Genomic DNA, 24,182 nt, shown 5'->3' on the forward strand with positions numbered 1-24,182 from the left:
ATTTGAATTGTTCGATGAAGATTTAAGCGCTGCATTTTATCGAAACGGGTGGTATTGACCGCCGGCATGTGTGATATCGCCCGATATCACGCCTTTTGTTTTTCCAATCCGCGCATTTTGAAAAATCCCATTTCACGTGCTACGTACCGCTGAATAGATTACATGGATAATACAATAACCGATGAAAAAAAGGAAATACCGATTGATCAATAGTGTTCACAAATGAAATAGAAAACGTAAAAATAGAAATTGGAGAAGAAATGGACAATTTTATCAATCAATATATTACTGCTTATTATGATGTTATATCATATTGTATTATGTCATTATATTATGTCATGTTATATTATTATTGTAATTGTTATATGATAATGCACGTAAATTTATGCAATGTGGCGTATGACTTTATCTCGCAAATTATCTTAATTTTATTCGTAAATGCTGGCGTGACGCAGCCTCTTTAACCCGAAAATAGTCACCCGGGGTATTTTTATATCACAGCGACTGAATTGTTATAAAATGTGAATTGTTATAAAATATTTTAGACGGATATTGTTTAACATATTTTTTTGTTTTTAATAATTATTTTTCATGATTTCACATTCTTTAAATATGCAATTCTCTCGAAAATTCTCAATTAAATAACGTTATATTAATTAAAATCTTTATTTATTACAAATACTATTGTATTAAGCTATTTAACGTGCTTATTCCATTTAATGTTTGTTTGGTTTCTATTTACTTTTTTTAGAGAATTACGATTAAACCCATATGCTTTCAAATACAATATGTTGTTAATAATAGTGATTTTAATTGGAATGAAAAAAAATCCGAGGTGATTGTTTACGTAAAAAAAATTATGACTATTCCTTGTTAACAAAACAATTGCAACGCGAATCCAAGGCAATTATCGAAAGCAACAGCGTTAAACCACTATTTTCGCGATGTACGAGGTGCATCGTTGGGATTATGAAATAATCATAAAGTAAGGTGCACCCCGAGCTATCACCCTGCGCGACAAAGCGAGCTGTTAGAGGAGGTAGTAACACTCGGAAGTTTACCGTCTTCGCTATTTCGCACGGTCATCCACGCGCAATCTCGCCTGTTGGTAAATCGCCTTAATTGCAACTAATTCTCGTGAAACATTCCGACAATGCCGTGTTCTTATCACAGCAGAGACAGCCTCTTTATTACGAACTCTTTATTATGATCCCTTAACGCTGGCCAATCTCTCCCACTCATCTCTCACTTGATTCTTGAGAATTTTCCTTCATCTTCGCCTCGAATTCCATCTTCTTATAACGCTGTATTCAATTTCGCGACGGCCACGCTAGGATTTATGCAATGTACGCTTCGTTCTGGTGCTTCTGGTTTTCTCTTCGTATTTACTTGCGGCAGTGATGTTTTATTGTCTAACGAAAAAGTCTGTGCAAAATCCGCATCGATACCTCTTTCAATCGAACTTGTTATGTGGCGCGAACCACCATATTTCGAAACATTCCCGATAGCGTATTTATGACCAGAACACCCTTTCGGTTCAGATCAGATTGTACCATATCTGACGAAATAAGGAACGAGTGAAATGTGTGGAAAGCATTAGATATCCCTTACACAGACAAAATGATTTTGCTGAAGAATCTAAAATTTTGCTGGATATAGCAAATAATTTTGAAACGGAAAATAATTTTGTTGGACCATCAAAATAATTATATTAGAAACTAAAAAGTGAGGAGTAATACTGCAAAACATTTTGATACTCTAGCAATCAGTTTGAGTTTCTAACAACATTATTTTCGGATCTGTATCCAGCAAAATTTTAAATCTTTTAGCACACTCAGAGAAAAAAGTCGTATCAGTAACTATAAATTTGTAGTGAAATAGCGCCTCAACTATATACATATTATTAAATTCTAAGAAGAATACTAGATTAAGTGAACTAAGAAAATATAGTACATTAATCATATAATCAATTTATAAATGGTTAATATTACTATATTTTCTTAGTTCACTTAATTTACTTATTGTTCTTATTAAAGAAATGCATACAAATTTGTGTATGCATTTCTTATTTATTTTTGTCTTCCAAGTTTGAAACCAACGCTGCACCTTTTATTGTAAGCTGAGTGGTTTCCTTCTTAGGAGAAACTGAACTCCGCTACGTCCCTCTGGTGACAAAGCCGCGTACTACTCGTACTGAGGGACACTTTAGAGAAAAGAGTTTTAATTATAATATATTATTCCTTGAAGTTACCTCAACAATGATTAATTAGTTACATGATATAGTGTTTAATTAAAAAAAAATTTTTGTCTAAACTAGAAAAATGTAATTGTTATATCTATTTGCATGAAGTCCAAGTAACTACTCAATGTAGTTGAGTCATTATTTCACTACCAATTAATAGTGCATACAATTTGTTACCGTGACTATATTTTTATAACATTCAGCACTACTTTAGTTTCTATTACTTTGTAAAACTAGTTACAGGTACTTCAATTGCAAAAGTTGCCAAATTTATAGTTGCTAGAATTATTTCGTTTTCTCTCAGTGCAAAATCATTCTTTCTGTAAATTACACGTACCTTCTTTAACTGTCCATTGATTTTGCTGCCGAAAAATCTAAATTATATTTTATTCATAAGATCTGTGATACGTCGAATAAACTTATAATCAGGGTTGCCGTAATTAGATGTGCAAATTGAGCACTTGGGTATACGAATTATGAGAAAAAAAATATACTAAATTTTAATGAGTATTTGTTTAAACAGTATCAGCTGAATATTTATTAAATGTAAATATATATTTATTTACTATAAAATCCATTAATTTAACTATCATTTTTTTCTGATTCTTTTCTGATTAGTAAATATTTATTTACTATAAGTAAATGTTATGTTAGTACTACACCGAATAATTTTAGCACCATGAAACAAAAATTAAAAATTATGCTTCCTTTTTAAAAATATTTTTTTTAAATATTTAAAAAGTGCCTTATTTAAAAAAATTGTCAAATAAAAAGATTAAAAGAGGTAGCAAAATTCCTCTTTGCACAAAAGGTGCCTTATATCATTCCCTTCAAAACTGACGCAACTAAAAAAAAATGTGATTTTTGATATATGACCATAAATAAGTTAGGTAAAAATTATCTCTATCAATCATCAAAAGTAAACTAATTTAACTTTATGATCCGTTCTTTAATCGTATTTGTGTCGTTCTTACTTTTTAAAGTTTTCAAAAGGATCATAATACATTTTACGAGAGACACAAGAGTTTAAGTTTTTGTAAATAAAAATTGTTTTTGTAAATAAAAAGGAGATTCTTCTACAGAAAACATTAGCATTGAGATAATTATAATGATCGAAGTTTAAAGAAGAAATTATTTTATTTTGAATTTAGTTATTTTAGTTGACCAAGGTAAGTATAAACTATTGGTAATGTTTTGAGTTAAGATCATGTCATTTTTGAATGAATTATTTCAGATTTGTTATAATTTTGTAGGATATCAAAATTGTTACAACTAAAAAAGAGTGGTTTTTTTTTAAAGTTGTAAAACAAAAATGACAAAGATATCATGTTTTTAAGAGTATATTCTTTTTATCAATGTTATTTGATTAGTTAATAATTTTTGGAAAACTGAATTCTTTTGTATCACTTTTGAAGGAACGATATGTTTGCAGATGACTCTGACTATAATCGTTGTCGATTTTTGTATATTAATTATAATTATAATTATAGTGTCAAAATACTAAAACATGATCAATGTCACTTTTGTCATTTTTGTTTCACAATCTTTAAAAACCTACTTTTTTTATCATGACAATTTTTGTATTCTACAAAATTATATCAAATCTATTAATTCATATCGAAAGTGACCCAACTCTAAATATTATTAACAATACATATTTACCTTGATTAGTTAATCTGATCATACACAATAATACTAGTCAATACTTTTCCTGCCGAGAAATCACTATTGATGACTCGGGAACGGAAATGGGTCGGCGTATTGACGCCGGATGGTACAAATCCTTGTACCTGTTGCTAGTCTGCTCCACAACGGTTGGCTATTACCAGTCATTTTCTGTGTAATCAGAAGAATTACGAGATAAAGCCCGCGGTGAAAAACGACCGCAGCCCTTCGATTGAAAGAGAACTTGATAAAACGAGTTTCGGCGGAAATTCGGTGTTTTCCGGCCGTTCTACTCCCACGACAAAAGAATTGGGATAAAAAGCGAAATGATTATTAAAATCCATGCGAGAACGTATTGGAGGTATGAATTGAAGCCTTTGCATGTTCCAAAAGGACAAAGTAATTACGGTCGCGGAAGTAAATTGTTTCGGGGACAGGCGTTATCCACGAGGTGGAATTCATTCGTGCGAATGCAAGATGTGCGGAGAGAAGCGCGTCCGCGCTTTTTAGCAGGGTACCGAAAGTGATAATTTCCGAGGATTAGGTTGGCGCGAAAAGAGATTCCCGAGTTAACACTTGACCCTGATTTCGTTAATGCGCCGAGCGATTGCGAATAGGGAATTTAATGGTCTAATACGAGGAGAAATATAATAATAATAATAATAATAACTTTATTGCATGCACTGGCAATTGAATTTAAACAATGTTCAAAATTACAAAAAAGAGAAACAAGAGAAAAAAATATAAAATCTTGTAGCAAATAACGAGGGGATAGCAATACAAGTCCTGACCAGAAAAAAATTTAGAGTAAACTATAAAGATATTCAATATTGAGTGAAAATCGATCGATGAAATTAAACATCCATGAGTGGAAAACGCCATATTCGATCAAGAGGTTTTTTGTGTCCAATAATACTTCTTGTGAATTTATACAATTTCCAGTTCAAGAAAACTGTGTGCCGATTATATGTCTCCGTCAGTCTCCGATTGTTTGATCTTCAAAACAACCCTAAACTGAAGCTGGAGTAGTAATATTGTAAATGAAATTGACAAGCAATTTAATGTTATTGATATTAATGAACATCTTTAAAACCTTATAAATAATTTATTGCAAAATGTTATTTCAGTCGGGATTTGAACCCGATATAAAGATATCAGATCTATTTTTTTATTGCTGCACTAGACTGTATTAGAACTCTCTTCCTCGCTTTCGCCAAATATCAAACATATACCTATCTCACTTTAAGTTCTAAAAGTGTATTCTGCTTTAGTTACGAAAAACAGACTTCTTGTTGCAAATATTATTAAATAATAGGGATAATGGCAACAAAATTACGAAAATGGACAAGATATATTGAGAAACAGAAGAGCGAAAAGATAAATTTCGTACAAAAATCACTGTCGTATTTAAGAAAAAAAGAAGTCAAATTGCGCCGGCCGACCGGCGCGGGAGGCCAAAATAAGAAGCGATACAAACCTCGATAATCGTCAGAACGCGGTTTCGTTTCGGGGATATTTCCGAGGGAAATTACTTTTCCGTTTGAACCACTCGATTCTGTGCTTCACATACCATTACGAGATACGGTTTTGCAAGCTGTCGTCGTCGATCGCGAATCATGTGAACTACGCGTGAAATTATCCGTTTCCACTCGTTGCGCATTGACTTTACGTATCTTTTCTATACCAGAAATCCAATCTAATACTGGCCAATTTAATACTAAAAATTACTTGTTTTGAGTATTAAAGCGTTGAACAATGTTTTTAATATTCAAAATAAATTAGCGACTATTAAATTTTTATAAGGATTTCTGTAATTCTACGGGAAAAGAGTGCAATCGATTGTGCATCCGGTAAGATAATTGACAATTTCTTATCATTTTTAGCACAGACTTTCTCATATTTTCTTCTTGCTGAAAAAATATCGTAATTCTCTGCTTCGCATATCTGCATTTTTTATGAAAATGAGTTCTCGACCTAGTCACATGATTTGAAAATCGCTGTTGCTGGAAAAACATATTGTTAAGAAAAAAAACAGGGAAAAAGGAAGTTAAACGGGAAGTTCGCGAAATCTTCATTACACTATATCAGATAGATTGCGCGCAAACTTAAGAGTTTTCTCATTTTCTTTGTTCTGAAAAATTTCATTCTCACAGATTACAATTCTACTGGCATTGACATCGTTGGATATAACTCGTTACATCGTCATAATCCGATAGAGATTATAAACAAATTATCGTAATTTAAGATTATCTTTAACATTATCGTAGTTATTATTCAAAGAACATTAGAGATGTACGAGTCAAGATTTTTTGTGCCAAATCGAATAATCGAATTTCTTTGCTCGAATCTTAATCTATTCAGATCAATAAAATTTTATCCGAATTGAATCAAATCAAATCGAATTGTTGAAACATGATTTTTTATCAACAATATATTATTAGGTTAAATTTTAATATATAGATAGTAAAAAAATTTCTATCTAAAAATAATATGGATTAACATACTTAAATGCATTAAATAAAAGACATATACTGTTAGAAATTTCGTTACAAATTTAAGTGACATGTAACGGAAGCTTGTGGTTATAAAGTAAAATTTACATTAAATTTCATGTACATATACACAAATATATTTTTTAGTTACAAATACATTAAATTCAATGTAACGTTATGAAATTAAATTTAACTTGTGTAACTTAAAAGTACATTAAATTTCATGATATTTTTAACAATGTAGAGATTTAAATTCAAATCGAATTGAATCTTTCGTGATTTCAATATTCAAATAATTCGCACATCGCTAAAGGACATAAATAATATAAAAATCCTAAAATAAGTTCTAAATAATTTTTTCATACTTGTGAGGCATGAATCGGATCAATGAATTAACGTGCAATTTTTATTATGCAGCATTTCCGTAAAATATCCAATTTTCTTCTTCAGCGAAATCTTATTCCATGGAAAATTCGGCGACTTTAAGAAGTCTGTCACATTCATGTTAACGATGGGCCGTTATGCGACTATCAAGGCTGATGTAACTATTATCGTTACTGCTACAATTAGCGTGGTTAACGCCGTTTTTTTGCTGAAGTCTTATAGGCGAGAATTTACGTCTTATTGCACGAACGACCGAAGGAAATTTCACGAAGACATGCCGTTTAATTAATTGATTCGTCTGTTCTGGAAATGAGATTCGATTGCAAGCTGGATGTGTTGTTTAATCGCATTGTAATTTAAACTCCGGCGAGGAAAAAACTTTATTAAGCGCAGTAGTGCGCCATCGGCCAGAGTTTGTCGAAAAACAAAACGATATTCAAATTTTCAGCAAGCAATTCATAGGAGATTAATTTACCCCTCCTTCCGTGCGATCGGCTCGCCAACAGTTTTAATAATGCTTTAATTCACTCCCCGCTGAGAGTCTCTCAGGAGTTTCCGGCTAACGTAAAATACATTCGTGTATGTATCTCCATTCGCTGCTTATTCTTCATTCGATGACGCACATAATTTCGACCAGTTGAAATAACGGTTGAAATTTCTAAACGCGCGAGTAATTAGAGGTACATGTTCGCTGAAAAAATTTTATTCTAGATTTCAGTATATCCGACTACAGGTCGGACTTCTAAACTACAGAATGTTTTCTATTAAAATAAGCGCCAAGTATATATTATAAAAATTAGAGGCTTTCCCTCTATTATAATAAGATATTCTAATTATTTAGAATATTTCTCTGTTGTAGAGTAGAATATATTTTAATCTTTACACACACACACACACACACACACACACACACACACACACACACACACACACACACACACACACACACACACACACACACACACAAACACCCACACACACACGCGCGGCGTAACGCACGTACGCACACACGTAGTATGTACATGACATACGTAATATGTACATGATACGTACACTCGCAAAACTTCCAATTTGTACTTGCTTTCAAAACGGCTGATTAGTTCCGATACATTGTGTTGAAACAGCCACTTTTCCACTTCTTCCATGTTTCACAATGAATAACACTATACAGGTTATAGAGATCGCGCACATTAGTTATTTTGTTTTCTCCTTCTAACGGAGAAAAAAATATAAATAACTCTAAACTAATGCAGCCACTTCAGGAATAAAAAGCAAATCTTTATTCAAAAAGCATTTATCTCGATGTCTTTAATCTCGAAAACGTCAGGACACAATACGGTATAATACGCGCAGACATACATGCATGCGTAAACACGAAGGCTTTTTCTTCTTCTTCTCTATTAATGGCTCCCGCCTCCCGAAATTATAAACAGAGATCGATACGGTCAGAAAACGTAAAAACAAAAAGGTGATGCCTTACCCGGATACCGGACGCCTTTGTCTACGACGTCGTCATAGACGCGCCATTAGGATGAACGGACGGGTCGTCCAAAACCGCGGGACAGCTATATATTTCTTAGGGCACAGTCTAACAAGTCGGCAACACTTTCAAAAATATATGACATAAAACCACCCGAACCGAGACGCGTCCGCCGCAGACGAGTGGTTCTTCAAAACTGGTAAACACGAAGGCGAATATCATTTGTTAATCAAGCACCGACATGTTTTAGAGTATTTTCTTTATCTGATATTATTCTTAACAAGATGTTTACAGAGGAATATTCTAAATTTTTCTTATATCTGATATTATTCTTAACAAGATGTTTACAGAGGAATATTCTAAATTTTTTAATTAGAGGATAGCTTTAAACGGAATTATTCTCAAATACAGAATACGATTTTTTCGATGTTCGCATCGCGTCGTACAGAGCGGGTCAAATGAAAATGAAGCCAATCTCTAGTGACGGGATGCAGTTCTGTTTTCGCGAATACGGTGAGAGAAAGGTGTATCCGAGTATATGCGTTTCAGGTCGGTGTTTTCTCGTTCACTATAATTCACTTTAGTAGCCTGAGCATGCGCCAAAATGAAGGCTCTGAGAGCTTCTCCATACTGATAATTAGTATCTACATCTAAGTGCCAATGTGCACATACGCGCACGTCGATGACGCGAGCCCTTCGTGTTAAATACGGTGGCTCGCAGCGTTTAATTAGGCCGGAATTAGCTCTTTATTGAACGGGACTTGTGATAGTAGCGACAGCTTTTAATGCTCTCTCTCTCTCTCTCTCTCTCTCTCTCTCTCTCTCTCTCTCTCTCTCTCTGCTCGCACTGTTTAAAGAGCGACTCGATGAAACCGTATCGAGATAATCCAACAAAGCTGGATAAAACCGAAAACATACGCATATGTTGGATGCTGCGTTAGAAGTCCGATATTATTACGTCCATTGAGAAATATTAAGAAATGATCAGCTGAATATATAAATAATTATTGAAATAAAAATTACTAGAAAATAAAACAAATTCTTATATACTTTATATACAAGTATAAAATAGAATAAAACTCGATGTTATAAAAAAGAGGACTAAAGCTAAATGTGCTAAATATAATTTAAATTTTATACTTTGTATGACTTTGTTTGATCAATTTTGACTTTAAATATAGTAATTTTGCGAATAACTTATCTTATAATAAACAATAAACTTATAATAAACTGGAGATCAAACATAATGTCTAACAATAAGAAATATTTTATCTAAGATACGCACGCAATTTTTTGAATTTTTTTTCGAACGCACAAACGATAACGGAGATTTTCACCAATTGTTCAATTGTGACAAAATTGTAGTTGTATACAGGGTGTTTCACGAGGAAGAGTCAATATCTTGGAAGGTGATAGTATCGATCATTTTAAGCAAAAAATGTTCATATAAACTATTTCAAACTGTTTCCGAGATAGAGCGAATTTGGCATGCAATATTACCACTTTTTTTAATTCATACTTCTTTCTTCATCGCTGTTTATTTTCTGTTTTCGCTGTGACCTGTTAAGCGTTTATAATGTTACAATCAACACAACAGTCAGCGTTGTTTGTAACGTTGTAGAAGCGTTGTCAAAAATGCCGCACATATTCACACATGCCGAATATGCAGATATGCTGTATATTTACGGCTTCTGCGATGGTAGTGTCTCTGCTGCTGTTGGAAAATATCATCGACGCTTTCCATACACGCAGAATTCCGAATCGGAGAGTGTTTTTCAAGATTTTCAATAGATTGCGTGAAAGTATAATAGTACGCTTCCTAGTGTTCATATTATATCGCCTTATCTCGGAAACCGTTTGAAATAGGACACATGTTCAAATTAACATTTTTGCTTAAAATGATCGATACTATCACCTCCCAAGATATTGACCCTTCCTCGTGAAACATCCTGTATACCATTCCTTTACTTCAAAAGTGACATAATTTAAAAAATATGATTTTCGAGTTATTTTTTTTAACATGAATAAGTTAGATAAAAATTATCTCTATCAATCATCAAATTTAAGATAAACTGATTTAATTTTACAGTCCGTCCTTCAAGTAGCACTTATGTCATTTTTAAGGTTTTCAGAGAGATAATAATACCTTTTTTTTAAATGGGGAGAATATTTATCAAGATATCTCCAACCCCCAAAGCAGGGCTGAGAGTTATATCGGATTCTTACCTACTAAAAACTCTATTACGGTTACAATCTTTTACAGGTTTTTCACGGAGCGCCTGGAGATTAAACAGCGTTATTTAGCCTGAAAAGATCATAATACCGTCTATAAAAGTGACACATTTTGAATTGTGTATATAAATAAAACGAAGAGTCTTTTACAGAGAACATTTAGAATTAAAACAGTTTTGTGATTAAAGTTCGGAGATGAAATTGTTTTATTTTTAATTAATTATTTTTTAGTTGATCATAAGGTAAATATAAACTGTTGGTGATATTTCAAATTATATCACTTTTGATGAATTATTCCAGGTTTGTTATAAATAATTTTGTTATAGATGTAAAAATCTTCACAACTCCAAAAGGATTATGAAACGAAAATGACATTTGTTCATATTTCTATAAGAATATATTCTTTTTGCAGCGATATTATTTATTTGAATAATCGATAATTTTCTATTAAGTTAAAAAATAGTTTCTCTTTTCTGAAAAATTTAATTTTTTCCGTTGTCACTTTTGAAATAAAGGAACGATATGTAAAATGAATATGAAAAATCTCTTGGAAATAGAGACGAAATCAAAATATGCTAACAGAAATCATGCTTATTGTTGTAACTGATATTTATTAGATTACAGCATTTTAATTTGACAAATAATATGTATCGTAAGGATGTTGTTTATTATAAGATAAGTTATAAGTGTGTATATATATACATATATATACATACACAGGGCTGGCATGTATTTGAAATATTTTTATTTGAAAAACAGTATTGATAAGAATTATATTTTGTATTTTGTGTTTGTTAGGAGTATATGAAAATATTTTGTATTTTGTGTCATGGGAGCATATAAAAGTATTTTGTATTTTGTATTTCAAATATTAACACACACACAGACACACACGCGCACACGCACACACACACACGCGCACACACGCGCGCGCGCACACACACACACACACACACACACACACACACACACACACACACACACACACACACACACACACACATTGACAATCAATTTTATTATTTGAATTACAAAATACAAAAAGCTTTCAATCTTTCGATTTTAAATACAAAACATGTAATACTTTTATGTGTTCCGCTAAAATAAAAAATACAAAATACGCTTGTAGTGCAAATAGTATGTTTTAAATAAAAGTATTTCAAATACATGCCCAGTCCTGTATATATGTACTGAAGATAATCATTTAGAATCGATAAATATGACTTTGTAATTAATTTTGTTTATAACATTTTAATTATATTTGGACGTCTATATTTAGGCGCATCAGTCCCTTTATTACATCGATTTTTAATCTGTATAAAACATTAAAATTACTTGTTTCAATTTTATAAAATAAAATCTTCAAAAAGCCAAGGAGATTGAGAGTATCTCGAGTTGTCTATTTCGATGTAATTGTTGAAAATTATGGAACGCTCTTATTGAGATATCGAAAAACTAGAAATATCTGAAGGAGACTCATATGCATATGAAGAAAACCTTTTAGGTACCAGCACGAGTAAACAGTACCAAGTGACTGGCACTTATCCGGTATCTCGCGAAATCGAAGTGTACTCATAGGATCACCATTAGCTTGCCGCAGCGAAGCAATCAAATCACAACAGAGGAATTGCCGATTTGCTCGATTTCGTTATCGAGAAGGTCTCCGATCCTTTTATTCCCTTACGAATGAGTTTCGTGAGTTCGTGGCACGCTCACCGTTCCGCCCCGTCGCGGTAAGCGTTTGACGTCGTTCCACTGCGGCAAAAGGGAAAGTTCTCAAGAACGTTCCGGCACGTACACGGGGCGAAGGAGCTAGGCGGAACCCGCTCCGGAAGCAGCTCCTGGGATTCTCTCAAAGATTCATGTTGCCCCGATCGCATTATAGCTTCGCCCACGCGCGCGGCTCTACCGCATTTGCGGCTACGATGCCGTAAATTATCGTGCTATCGTGAGCGCGCAAATCCGCATAAAACGCCCCTGCGGCTCGACGTAGGTACACGCGTTGCAACATGGTCCCTTTGACCTGCTCGGCGACCACACAATGAATCTAAAGACTATTTTTCTTTTAAGAAACACAGGATTGTAGTTCCTGCACTTAAGAAAATGCTAAAGTGACGGCCGCAATTTCGACGGAATCATCTATTTTATCGATTGAATGCGATTTACATACGATTTTAACTTTTTAAATGTGTAATTAAACTAAATCTATCTATTCACATTTAAATAATATATGTATATAAGCATATTTTAAAACTTTTAGTTTATGATTTTGAAGCTTACAAGAGAAATATAATAAATGAAAAATACGATCTGAGAGTACACGTGTACGTATAAGGTATTTGAATCATGTTTTTCTATTTATTTTTTTGTGCTTCAAAATTATAAACTCAAGGTTTTATAATATTTTTATATTATTTAAATTGAGGGGTATACTTTTAGTTTGACATTATGTGGACATATTTAAAATTATTTACGTAACGTGAAAAAAAGTAACCGGGGTTGTACAATATATTTCAAGTTTATATGAAATATTTACGTATTGTTTACGTTTATACGAATATTTTTCAAACAAACAATACAAGCAATAAAATTATTAATGCAGTAAAATATATAAATGGATAATATAATTCAGAAAAAAATAATTATATATACAGGGTGTTTCCAAATTAAATGGCAAAACTTCGGGAGCGTGTAGAGGAGTAAAAAACTAAGAAAAAAAGTCCTATAGACATATGCTATATGTATATATAAATTTTATGGTTATTAATATAACTAACTTTAATATTGATATAAAAATATATAAACGAGATAGAAGTTTTAATACAATCCAATGCAACGACAAAGAATATAGGCTTCATAAATTGTTCACATAGTTGACCAGTAAAACATAGTTTACATAGTTTACATTGTATGTATGTAAATGTAGATTATTATATTTTATTCGTAAATGTACAACCTGGAAATAACTTAGGAGATAACAGAACATTATATTGTAATTTAAAAACTTTTTTCGTTTTTCACTAAATATACTTTTGTATATGTGAGTAAATACTTTTGTTTGTTTATTTTGGAAAAGGATTTTTTATTCTATAAGGAAAGCGAAAAAAAGTACAAAAAAGAAAAGTACAAAATGTTCGTCGATTGGCAATACAGATAATTCCAGCTCTTAACGCTACTAACGTTTTAAAGTATTGATTGATCAATCAGAAGAAGCAATTTTATTAATTTTCCAATCGAAGAATGCGTCAAAGCATTGCAGCATCAAGTGGACCATAGCTACAATCGATACAATTATTGTTCTATGTTTAGCTGCTTTCCGTTTAGTGATATAAGTCGACACAAGTGTCGTTCTTTGTTACTTATTGAATGCCAAGAAAGAATGTTTGTGTCGACTCGTATCACTAAATGAAAAAACCCTTTATTATTCACTGTCAAGAAGGATAGAACGACGTTTATGTCGATTATGCCTCCTAAAAGGAAAATGGCCAAAGTTATGTTATCCCGATCGTCACATCCCTGGACCAGATCAAATGCAATTCAGACTCGTCCTCGCCCGGTTTCTCGGACTTTCCTTGTTGGCGCGACTCCCTCTGATAGAATCACTTTATGAATAACATCACGTGTACGAGACGCGCAGTTTGCGAGCAAAGTTATTGCAATCGCAACTATAATATTACGTCGCTCTAGAGATTTATAGTGACTGCATAGCCTCGTGGTAAATAAGTTAAAGCCATCCCTCGATACGTATACCAACTCATTTGAATGATACCGGCGATGTGAGTAACGAGCGGCATTTATTCAGCACTTATTCGAAAAATAAATTTTTTTTCCCCTGAGATAAAAATTGAACTAGCAGAAAAAAATTGTGGATACTACAACGTATGAATTAAATTACACTCCATTCTATAAAAATGTAAATACATTTTTATACCTTCGGGATAAATAGAACCAAAAACAGAGTCCCGTTTCCAAAGCTCAAACTTTATTAATTAAACAGTGCGTATAGAAATCAACTTTACTGACTAAAATAATAACGCCGTGTAAAAATAACCCGATATTAAATTTCAATTTTGTAATCATATTCACACTAAACAAGAAGATAATTTAACTCTCCTCATATTTATACACGTTGACAGAACAATCCTGCCTTCTTTCTTTTATTTAGTCTCGCTCGAACAAGCATTGCTTTCCCGAATTCCGTTAGCTTTGTATGATACATCAAAAGATACAAGCGTGGAACTGTTTCTCTTCCTTTTATCTTTTCCACATCTCCTACAATATAGTCTTCAATACACTAAATCGCAACAATCGATGGAAAGTTTCCGCGATTGCAACCGGCTGCTACTGCCTGAGTTACATTTCCCTTCGTTTTCTATTGTCAGGAAATCGCTATTTCGAAAATATTTCGTGTGTGTATGGATCAGGTTTCAGCGCGTTTACAACAATCCGTCTGCAGCTTCCACACGCGCATCCGTCTTTCTATCGCTTTTATTTCACGATTTAATTCTCCGTGAGTACGTATCATTGTTATAGGGCAAAACGATATCGCAGGTATCGATCGATCTAACCGTGCGATGGATCTCCTATTCGGCGGAAAGTAATAACGTTCCGCAAATACCGTCCGGTTTTCGCGAATCGCCTTCGTTTCCATCGATCTCGACGTATCGCAATCTAGATTACCCCGTATATTGTTGTTTTGCCGTTGCTCTTTTTTTCCTTTTCCCTGTCTCTCTCTTTCTCTCTCTCTCTTTTTCTATCTTTATTTTTTGTTTTCTTTTTGTATCTTATGTTATAACTATTGCAACTAAACTGCTCTTTTTTTGTAAATGTTTGTAGACTTTACGGAACATTTTAGTCACATACTGCACTGTTAGACATCAAAGGAGCAATGGTAAACTTCAATCCTTTGAGTGAAATAACATTTGTTATTTTTAACTTTGTGTGTGTAAATCAATCTATTTCTGTAGTTGACTTGTTTAGTTTCAAAGTAAGTAACATCTTTATTACGTATGTACCTAAATAATAAAATTTGAGAGAGAGAGAATCAAGTTTTATATATTTTCTTGAGCGAAATTGTTTGACTTCATTGTTTTAATTAAATTAACATATCGAATAGGTGCAGTGTCAATAGAAATGATTAAGAATAATTCAAATTAGGTATAATTTGTTACTATGAATTTAACAGTGCAGAAAGTCCAATTAAATGATTCTGATTCTGACTCTGATTCACTTTTCCTATTGACTTCTCTATTTCTGTCTCTCACTTTGCGTGTCTCAGAAGGATGAGGATAACGTGACGGAATTGAAAATCGTTCGATTGCCGATGTGTTATCGGATTCGGAATATCGGCTGTTTACAATTTAGCGCTGTTTTCCGCTCCTAACGATATATGAAATCATGGAGAACAAAAGATGAGGGAAACCGCGCCTCGACCACACGAGTCCTTCATACGTGGGAGTTCAGTAGTTCGCGCGATTCATATCCTCGAGCGCGTGTCCGCGCCAGAATTAAATTCTCGTCTCTGCAAGTGGTTTCCGTGCCAGCGCTACCGCGACATTTAACAAACGAAACGAAATGACCCACAAATCCACCGTGACAATCGGAAGTCGAGAGATCCCAGAGACGCGAGAAAAGAGCGTAAATTAAGAGAAGAAAACGGATTCTGCCATCTTTCGACTAATATTCCGCTGGAAATCGACGGCTCTCCTGCCGGTCGATTGTTGACTATCACTATCAAAATTGTTACTTTCTAATAGCATTCTCTTTAAGAAAAAGAAAGGAATTTATTCACTTTAAAGTTTACGTTTTAAAATATTTTTATGTTATTTGTGTAATTATTCTTAAATTATGTTATTTTGATAAATGTTGATAAACTAATAAATGTTGAATATCAATCTAACAAAATATTTAAATAACATAAATCACATTATGTTAAATTATTAATCTAATATATTATATATATACAAAATAAAATATTTTATAATAATTTACATTTTTTCGTTAGGATATAAAAACCTGAGATGACTATTCGCGAATTAAGTAAAGGTTATCAAAAATTAAAACAATAAATTGGAGACTTTCTGTGTCTGCCGGAGAGCCGAAAATTCATCCACAGAACCGGAATCTACGGTTGAAAATCGGAGAGATAGCAACCGTGATTACTGAAGAAACAGCACTAATCCTAACGGCGTTTATCATAACGGCGTTTATCAGCAACAGTGAACGGTTGTTAATCGACTTAATCATTAAATTTACCACTAGATGAAAAGCTGCGAGTATGAAGTATTGTCATTCTTTTTCCTTTTTACAAGAAAGTTATTGGGATTTATCTCCGTCGCACGAGATACATAACTCGTTACATAACTTGTACCTTTGTTAGGATAGGCAGCCGCTGTCTAAAACGCAGAATGATCGCCATATCCGCAGGTTTAATGAGAATTTTAACGACTGAGCGGATTAACAGAAAAAAAAGAGAACGAACTGCTAAAGCGGGAAGGGGAGAAAGCAAGGAAAAACGATACATAGATGCAAAACGGATGGACGGGTGGACGAAACGAAGCCAATAATCGACGTTTTTTGCAACATCTACGCGATACAGTGCAACGAGTGAGAAAAACGAGAACACGAGCATTTTCGGAGCTATGCGGGGCTACTATGTGGCCGTGACATTCGTAATATGCCAACACCGCGGGGCTTCTTATCGGGTCACGTGATTGATCCACTCTCCTCCGTAGGATCCTCCGAAGGCGCGATTGCGAGAGCGAGAGGCACGAAATCCCTATCTCTCCTCGATCGTCCCCCTATCCGAGTTACGCCTATGGAATTTCATCGGGAATCCCGGTCGGTTCGTATCGTAACACGCAGTCAATTTGTATGCTCGTGCATACGTACGTACGTGGGGCATGTAATACATGGTATAATACACGCGACGAACCCGCGCTATATCAGAAAATGCCCTTCCCCGGGGCTGTACACATCGGGATGGCGTCCACCCCTGTGAGCTTGCACGTGCAAGTGTAACACGAACGCGTACGTGTGACTGTCATCCACGACGGCATTCTGGACACACGTCCGGTTCATAGGGTACCTATTACGAAATGGGGACCAGGGAATTATGTAGGACAGATCGATGATTGTAATCGCGCATATCGATTAATTCTACGCGAGATTCTGTATGGAATCAGAGTAATCTCTCGATTAAATCGCCCGCTTGCTCTCATTCTAGATAATTGTAGTCTTAGCTTCTGATAGTCCAAAAGTACACTGCTAACATAACACCGGAGAATCTAATTATAGAATCTTTCGAACTTTTCGCAGCAAAACGTTGCCTTGCCTAATTAATAGCGAAAGATAAAGTTACGGATAAAGTGGCGTAATTAAAATCACTCCCTCGAAGATGTGTTGATTCTATAATGTTGATTTTTTAAACACTACCATATCGCAGACCAATATTTCATTGAGATTTTTTATTGTTGCTAAAGGCTAAATTCAGAATAACACGTGTATTTAAAAAATGTATTTTTGTTAAATGTCAATTTTTGTTGTTGTAATATGGTCTATAAAAATGTTTGTTATTATATTTAAAATGTAGCTGTGATATCTGAAATTTTTTATTCAGTCTTACAATAATTTTTCGGAAACTTAGGAAGAAGAACTCAAGACAGGGACTGGAATTATTTAATAAATCAGTATGTCAATAATTTGATATTTATCTAATTTTGTTAATGATAAAATTGATTTCTGTCTATTTAATATTTTATTAATTGTAATCTATTATAGTTATATTCCTGCTTATAATGTAAATAAAAAGAAAAATTTAATTTAATGTTTTGAAATTAAAATATTTAATTGGAGTTTGATTTGCTTTAGGTTGTTCTTTACTTCAAATACTTCGATTTTCAAGAATGACATGTATGATTACAAATCTAAGAATGCTCACAATCCTTGAAAATTCAAAATATTTTTGGAAATGTAGAAAATTCTCAGAAATATGGGCAGTACTCAGAAATGAAAAATTCTTGAAATTTTAGATTGTAACCTGCCGATTGTATTCTCCATTTATCGATCATTAATTTCAATGATTTGAAGTTTCGAATTTTTGGAATTGCAATTATTTTAATGAGAAGCATTCTTGGAATTTTATATAGTATAATCTTTTTGTTTATTATAATATGTTTTTTTTAATATTTTATACTTTTACACTTTTACAAATTCAGATTTTCGTATTGAAGTTGCTAAACTTGAAATTTTAAATTACCATTCTTAGAACTTTTTTAGTTAGAGAATAGGATTAAGAAAGTTACAAGACAACTATTTCGTATTATTAATCAATATATACTATGTTTTATTATATTTTAAAAAATTACAAAATATTGTACATTTTTATCAGTGATTCACGAATAAATAAGTACCCACATAGATCTCTTGTTTATTAACAATAATTATATTCGAAATTTTAAAATCTTCATGACGTCATAATGATTTCTAAGAACCTTCATTATGTTGCGCAAATGAAGATGTCACCTTATTTAGCATAAACAAAACAACACAAAAAAGCCGTAAAAAAGGCAGAAATACCAAATAGTCACGTACGAGAAACGTCAGATGATTCGCCGTACATCGTAAACTATCGTTGGCCGTCCAAACGGATATGTACTTCGGTTCACTCCTGCCTGAATGTTATTGCCAGCGAATTTGCAAGCACAGCATAACGTTATATTTTACCGACGTTGTAACACACTTTATGTTCTCATTCTTCGCGGAAATGGGTACGTATCGTTATCACGTAGTCCGCGTTTACACACTCAACCGTGCAGCAGGATCGCGCGAGAGCGGGCTGATCCCACGCGACACCGGCATTTTCCGCACGCGCACGCCTGCGTGCGTGCCGTTGCATACACACATGAAATGCTGCAACGGAAAGTTGTTACAAAAGTCAACATGTGTGTATGCGTACATACGTATATGCGCACCACAGAATTCCCAAGGCAATGCATTCGAGGGTGTTCCGACGGTATTATCGTCACCTAAATCCGGTTTACACCGACAATTATCTGGCTAAAATCCGCTTAGGCTGGTGCTATGACGTCGGCTGCAGCCGGAAGTTCTAAAGGTGGGTGGTATGCTGCTGAGGACTCTTTTAAAAACACGTGCATACGCTTCCACGTCTTGACAGCTTCGATAAAAGACGCGCCAAGGCGTGCGATCGCTTCCGATTGTATATTTTATCGGAAGGGATTTTTTATCGTGAAAAAGGCTGTCCAATACACGCGCATATTTTCTTCATTTCCGACACATTTCCGTACGTTACATTTTATAGGAGAATAAGAGCGAAACGAGCGCACATTCTTCAATCGTCAGAGTCACGGATGTAAGGAAGATTTGAAAAGTTAAGCCCGCCGAAAAATATGTCAGTGAATAACAGATTCAATGTAGAAGATTGATAGGTAATATCTGCTTGCATTTTTTTTTATTCTGAAATGAAACAATCTGAATCGAAAAAAAAGTGTTTGGTATTGTGATTATATATAATTGCGTGGTAAAATAATTATGGTTAGGAGCTCTATTTTTATATTACTAGTAACAATTATATTTATATTATCTTTATTGCAATTTTATACAACACTATTAGATACAAAAAAGACGAAAATATTGTTATAAATACAAAAATATATATATACAGTCTTGGCCAAAAATATTAGGTATTTTATTAACCATTATTTATATAATTTTGGCTAAAAAATTGTTATATGGAATTTGCTATAAATTATCTTCTGTTTCAAGCATCCTTAAACTTATATACATATAATATCGATAACCAATAAGTAACAATACAGATACAAGAATTAATGAAAAAAAATATGCCTGTTATTTTTGGCCAAGACTTCGATGCAGCTATATATTTTTGGTAGAACTATATATAACTATTATCAGTAATAATATAGCAGTAATAACTATAAATAATTATTTTACCTTACAATTATAATCACAAATACCAAATCGTTTTCTCTCAGTATGGGATAAAATCATCTGAGATGAATAAAAATCCGAAACATACAATAAACAGATAGGCGAAAAGCGAAAGGGAAAAAAGTATTAGTCACCTAAAAGATTTTTTATTGCAGCTACAAAAGCAACTAGTGAATGCCACAGTAATAGAATAAAGTTTGTTCACGCGACTCTTTGTGGAATGGAAATTTCGTCTTTTATGCTGCATCTTATATTTCCCTCAAATCAAACATTATTATACATGTCTAAGATGCCTGATAAGAACTTATCAACCGTAACAAGATAGAATTGCGTTTAGTAGCGGTAACTTTACAGAACTGTAGAGCAGAAATTCAGAACGGAAGAAAAAGGGAAAAGAATCTTCTTGATATCGACTGAAACTTATTTACAATATTATGGATGCTTAATTTAAAATTTATGCTTTTTATCTGTATGCTTCAATCGGATACTTTCTCGAATCTTTGTTTGTTGTAACAAAAAAATTTCACAATTAAATTTCAGGCAGGAATTAAATAGTTTCAGAAAACGACATGACAAAAAGTAACTCTGTAAAATTCATTAACTTATTAAAATTCTCCAAAAACAGTGCTATTATACGGGGCGTAATTTCTTTCTTTTCTTTTTCTCTATGGACATTAATGGATTAACTGCATCCTACATCTCTGTCTCTCTCTCTCTCTCTCTCTCTCACACACACATCTCATATGAAAATTTTGTAGTTAAAGAAAAATACTATTTATATCAATGCTATAAACTCGCAAAATAAGAGAAATTCCCGTAAAGTAAAAACGCTATCTTTTCCTTTAATTTTTTATAGAGTACCAAGCATTTTAATTTGTAAAAATTATATTATTGATGAGGATTTTTCCAGTAACGACAGTTGTTTGTGACTACAATATATTTATTTGAAGACGAGAATGATTCACAAAGTGCACAAGCTAAACATGTGTGTATAACAGACTTAACATAAGAGAGTTTTACAAACTTGGCGGATAGAAAACAACGTGCTACAACTCTTTTTGCCGCGCGCAAGAACGTAACGTAAAAAGAAAAGGAGAGAAAAATAGTAGGAGAGTGAGGCCGTTCGCGTCGTACGCACAAGTGCGGAAACTTAAGAAAAATTAATGTTCTTGTTGCACTGATTCTAGCTACCTAAAATTGACACCAGAGCGCGATATCCCTAACAATTATAATATAAGGTATAATAACGGAAACAATGATGTATTAACAGCATTAACAACAGTAATTAAGAATTTTGTTATAACGACATTAATGAAATAAATAGGGAAATCATCGATACCGACATACCACTTTGTTTTTAGACAATATTTATTAAACAAAAGGTAAAAATACAATTTCAAAAACATAAATACAAACTAAAAAGTGTCTTCTATCACAGATAGCATAAGCAGTTTTTATAATACTGTTTGCAATTTTGCAATAATTAAGTTTTTCGTAAATAAGTTATGCAAAAATGAGTGCTTAACAAAATGGACTCCAAAACTGACATAGTAGGCAATAATGCCAACATTCCTATTCTATAAATAAAAATATATCCTATTCTGTAAAGAAAACTATAATAATTTATGAAACTATAAACATTTAAAATGACATAATATTATCAATAATACAGTCACTATTGTTGTGACAATCTTGCGTTTCGCGGGTTTTCTCCGTGTTCAGATCCATTCTTGGAATGCCAACGTTTCGTGAACTGCAAGGTTCACGAAACGTTGGCATTCCAAGAATGGATCTGAACACGGAGAAAACCCGCGAAACGCAAGATTGTCACATAGGTAACACCCGTGAAAGCCTCAAGAATATTAGTCACTATTATTTTAATTACGCAATTTTCAAAAGAACACCATAAGAATTTTCTTCTCGAATTCATAGAATTTGTTTTTAGCTGATTTGGTATAGAAATAAGCCACAAATATATGAATTATGAGTTTGTACTTTAATTAGCTAAACAGAACACGTTTTTATTAGTATTGATAAGGTACAAAAGTTAGTTTCTAAGAAATAAGGGGATGTCGCTTTAGGAGACATCGACCTATGTCAATATCGGTGACCTTCCTCTACTCCATGCTGTTGTTTTAATAAAATGTTATTTATTTCGTTAAACTGAACAATGTATAAACAAGATTATTTTCAGTTACACTGCTGTTGGCTAATCCTGTTAACACATTACGCTTTTGTTTTAATAAAATGTTATTTATTTTATTAATACTGTTATTTAACAATGTATAAACAAGATTATTTCCAATTGTACTGCCGTCGGCTAATGCTGTTAATACATCTTTTTCCGTACAAAATGACATTTTTTTTCTTCTTTTAACAATGTTGAAGTCTCGAGTTTTTCGATCTTTCTCTCAGTTAGACGTGCAATGTAGAATTGTAATTACGTGTTGTATAATACGTGACTTCATCGCGATGCCGCATGCCGCAGGTCCAGCGCGGATCTATTAGCATCTACGCAGGAATTAGCTCGTTTGGGGATAGCTGACGGATGCGAAATGGATTGTTGTAAACTGTGTACATCGCGAACAACATCGCATTTATTTAGGCGGTGGTCGAATTATGCAAATTACTCGGCGCCCAGCGTCGAATCGTTCAAATCCTCGACGTGGTCCTCAATGTTCTGATAAACGTTTTCCCGTATTCGTTTGTGATTTATTTTCTTCAAATATTATCGAATATTAACCCGATCCACGAACTCAAATCCTCCTCCGCAACGATCGATACACGTTGGTCTCTCGATTATACTTGTTTATGTGCTCGCGAATTTTTGTCCCGTTCGCGCCGTTAATATAGCGGAACGGAAAACATTGGGTGAAATGGAGCAAAAGTACTCACATGCATGCTTTTGTTCGTTTATTTAAGCAAATGCTTGTAAAAACGAAAGTTACATAAAATGCTTTAAAATAATGGATAAAATATACAGATTATACAACAATATATTTGAAAATGAAACGCCAATTTAGGTGTTGATAATATCTGCGTGATAAAAATAAAAAGACCACTCGCATTCATAAATTGTAAAATGTACTTTTACGGCATTTCCTATTTTCCGCTAAAGAAAACATTTGTTCCATCTTCACCGTACACTGAGAGAAAAATCTTTGATATTTTTTACTATAATTACATCTTACCATAAATATGGTTATTATTGCTATAATAATATTATAATAATAACTGTGTATAGTTCTATTATATCCATATATTTAATTTGTTATCAAAATCGATATAACTTAGAAAGCATAGGGTAGAGCGGGGCTATTTGAGCATAGGGGCAAGTTGGTCAAATGCAAATATCTAAATAACTAAAATATACATATATAGATACGTCTATACTTGCGTAATGTAGCACAAAGACAGAGATTATTGTACCTTAATACAATAATCTGTGTCCGGCTATCAACAGCCAAATACGTACGCTTTTTCGTTTTTGTATATCAAAAGTAAAATTATTAGGTGAGTATTCTTTTTGGTCTACATGGTAATTAGAGCGATTGATAATAATCAAATGTGTTTTTTAGATATAAGTTATTATGCTATTTTATTTACGGTTTTTCAGTTATGAAAAAGTATTTCGGTCAACACCGATATGGGGCTTGTTGGGCCAGTACCTCATAACTAACCTTATAAACTCAGCTGCTTAAATGAAATCTGTCTTTAT

General features: G+C 33.3%; 1 protein-coding gene across 1 annotated transcript in view; it reads left to right on the forward strand.

The window, feature by feature from the left end:
- LOC108724067 (uncharacterized) overlaps positions 1-24,182 on the forward strand; it is a 113,563-nt gene that overhangs the window by 54,819 nt on the left and 34,562 nt on the right. The gene's annotated exons all lie outside the window — the stretch shown is intronic.

The sequence above is a fragment of the Mycetomoellerius zeteki genome, unplaced genomic scaffold (genome assembly GCF_001594055.1).
Source record: "Mycetomoellerius zeteki isolate Tzet28-1 unplaced genomic scaffold, Tzet1.0 scaffold27, whole genome shotgun sequence".
Lineage (NCBI taxonomy): Eukaryota > Metazoa > Arthropoda > Insecta > Hymenoptera > Formicidae > Mycetomoellerius > Mycetomoellerius zeteki.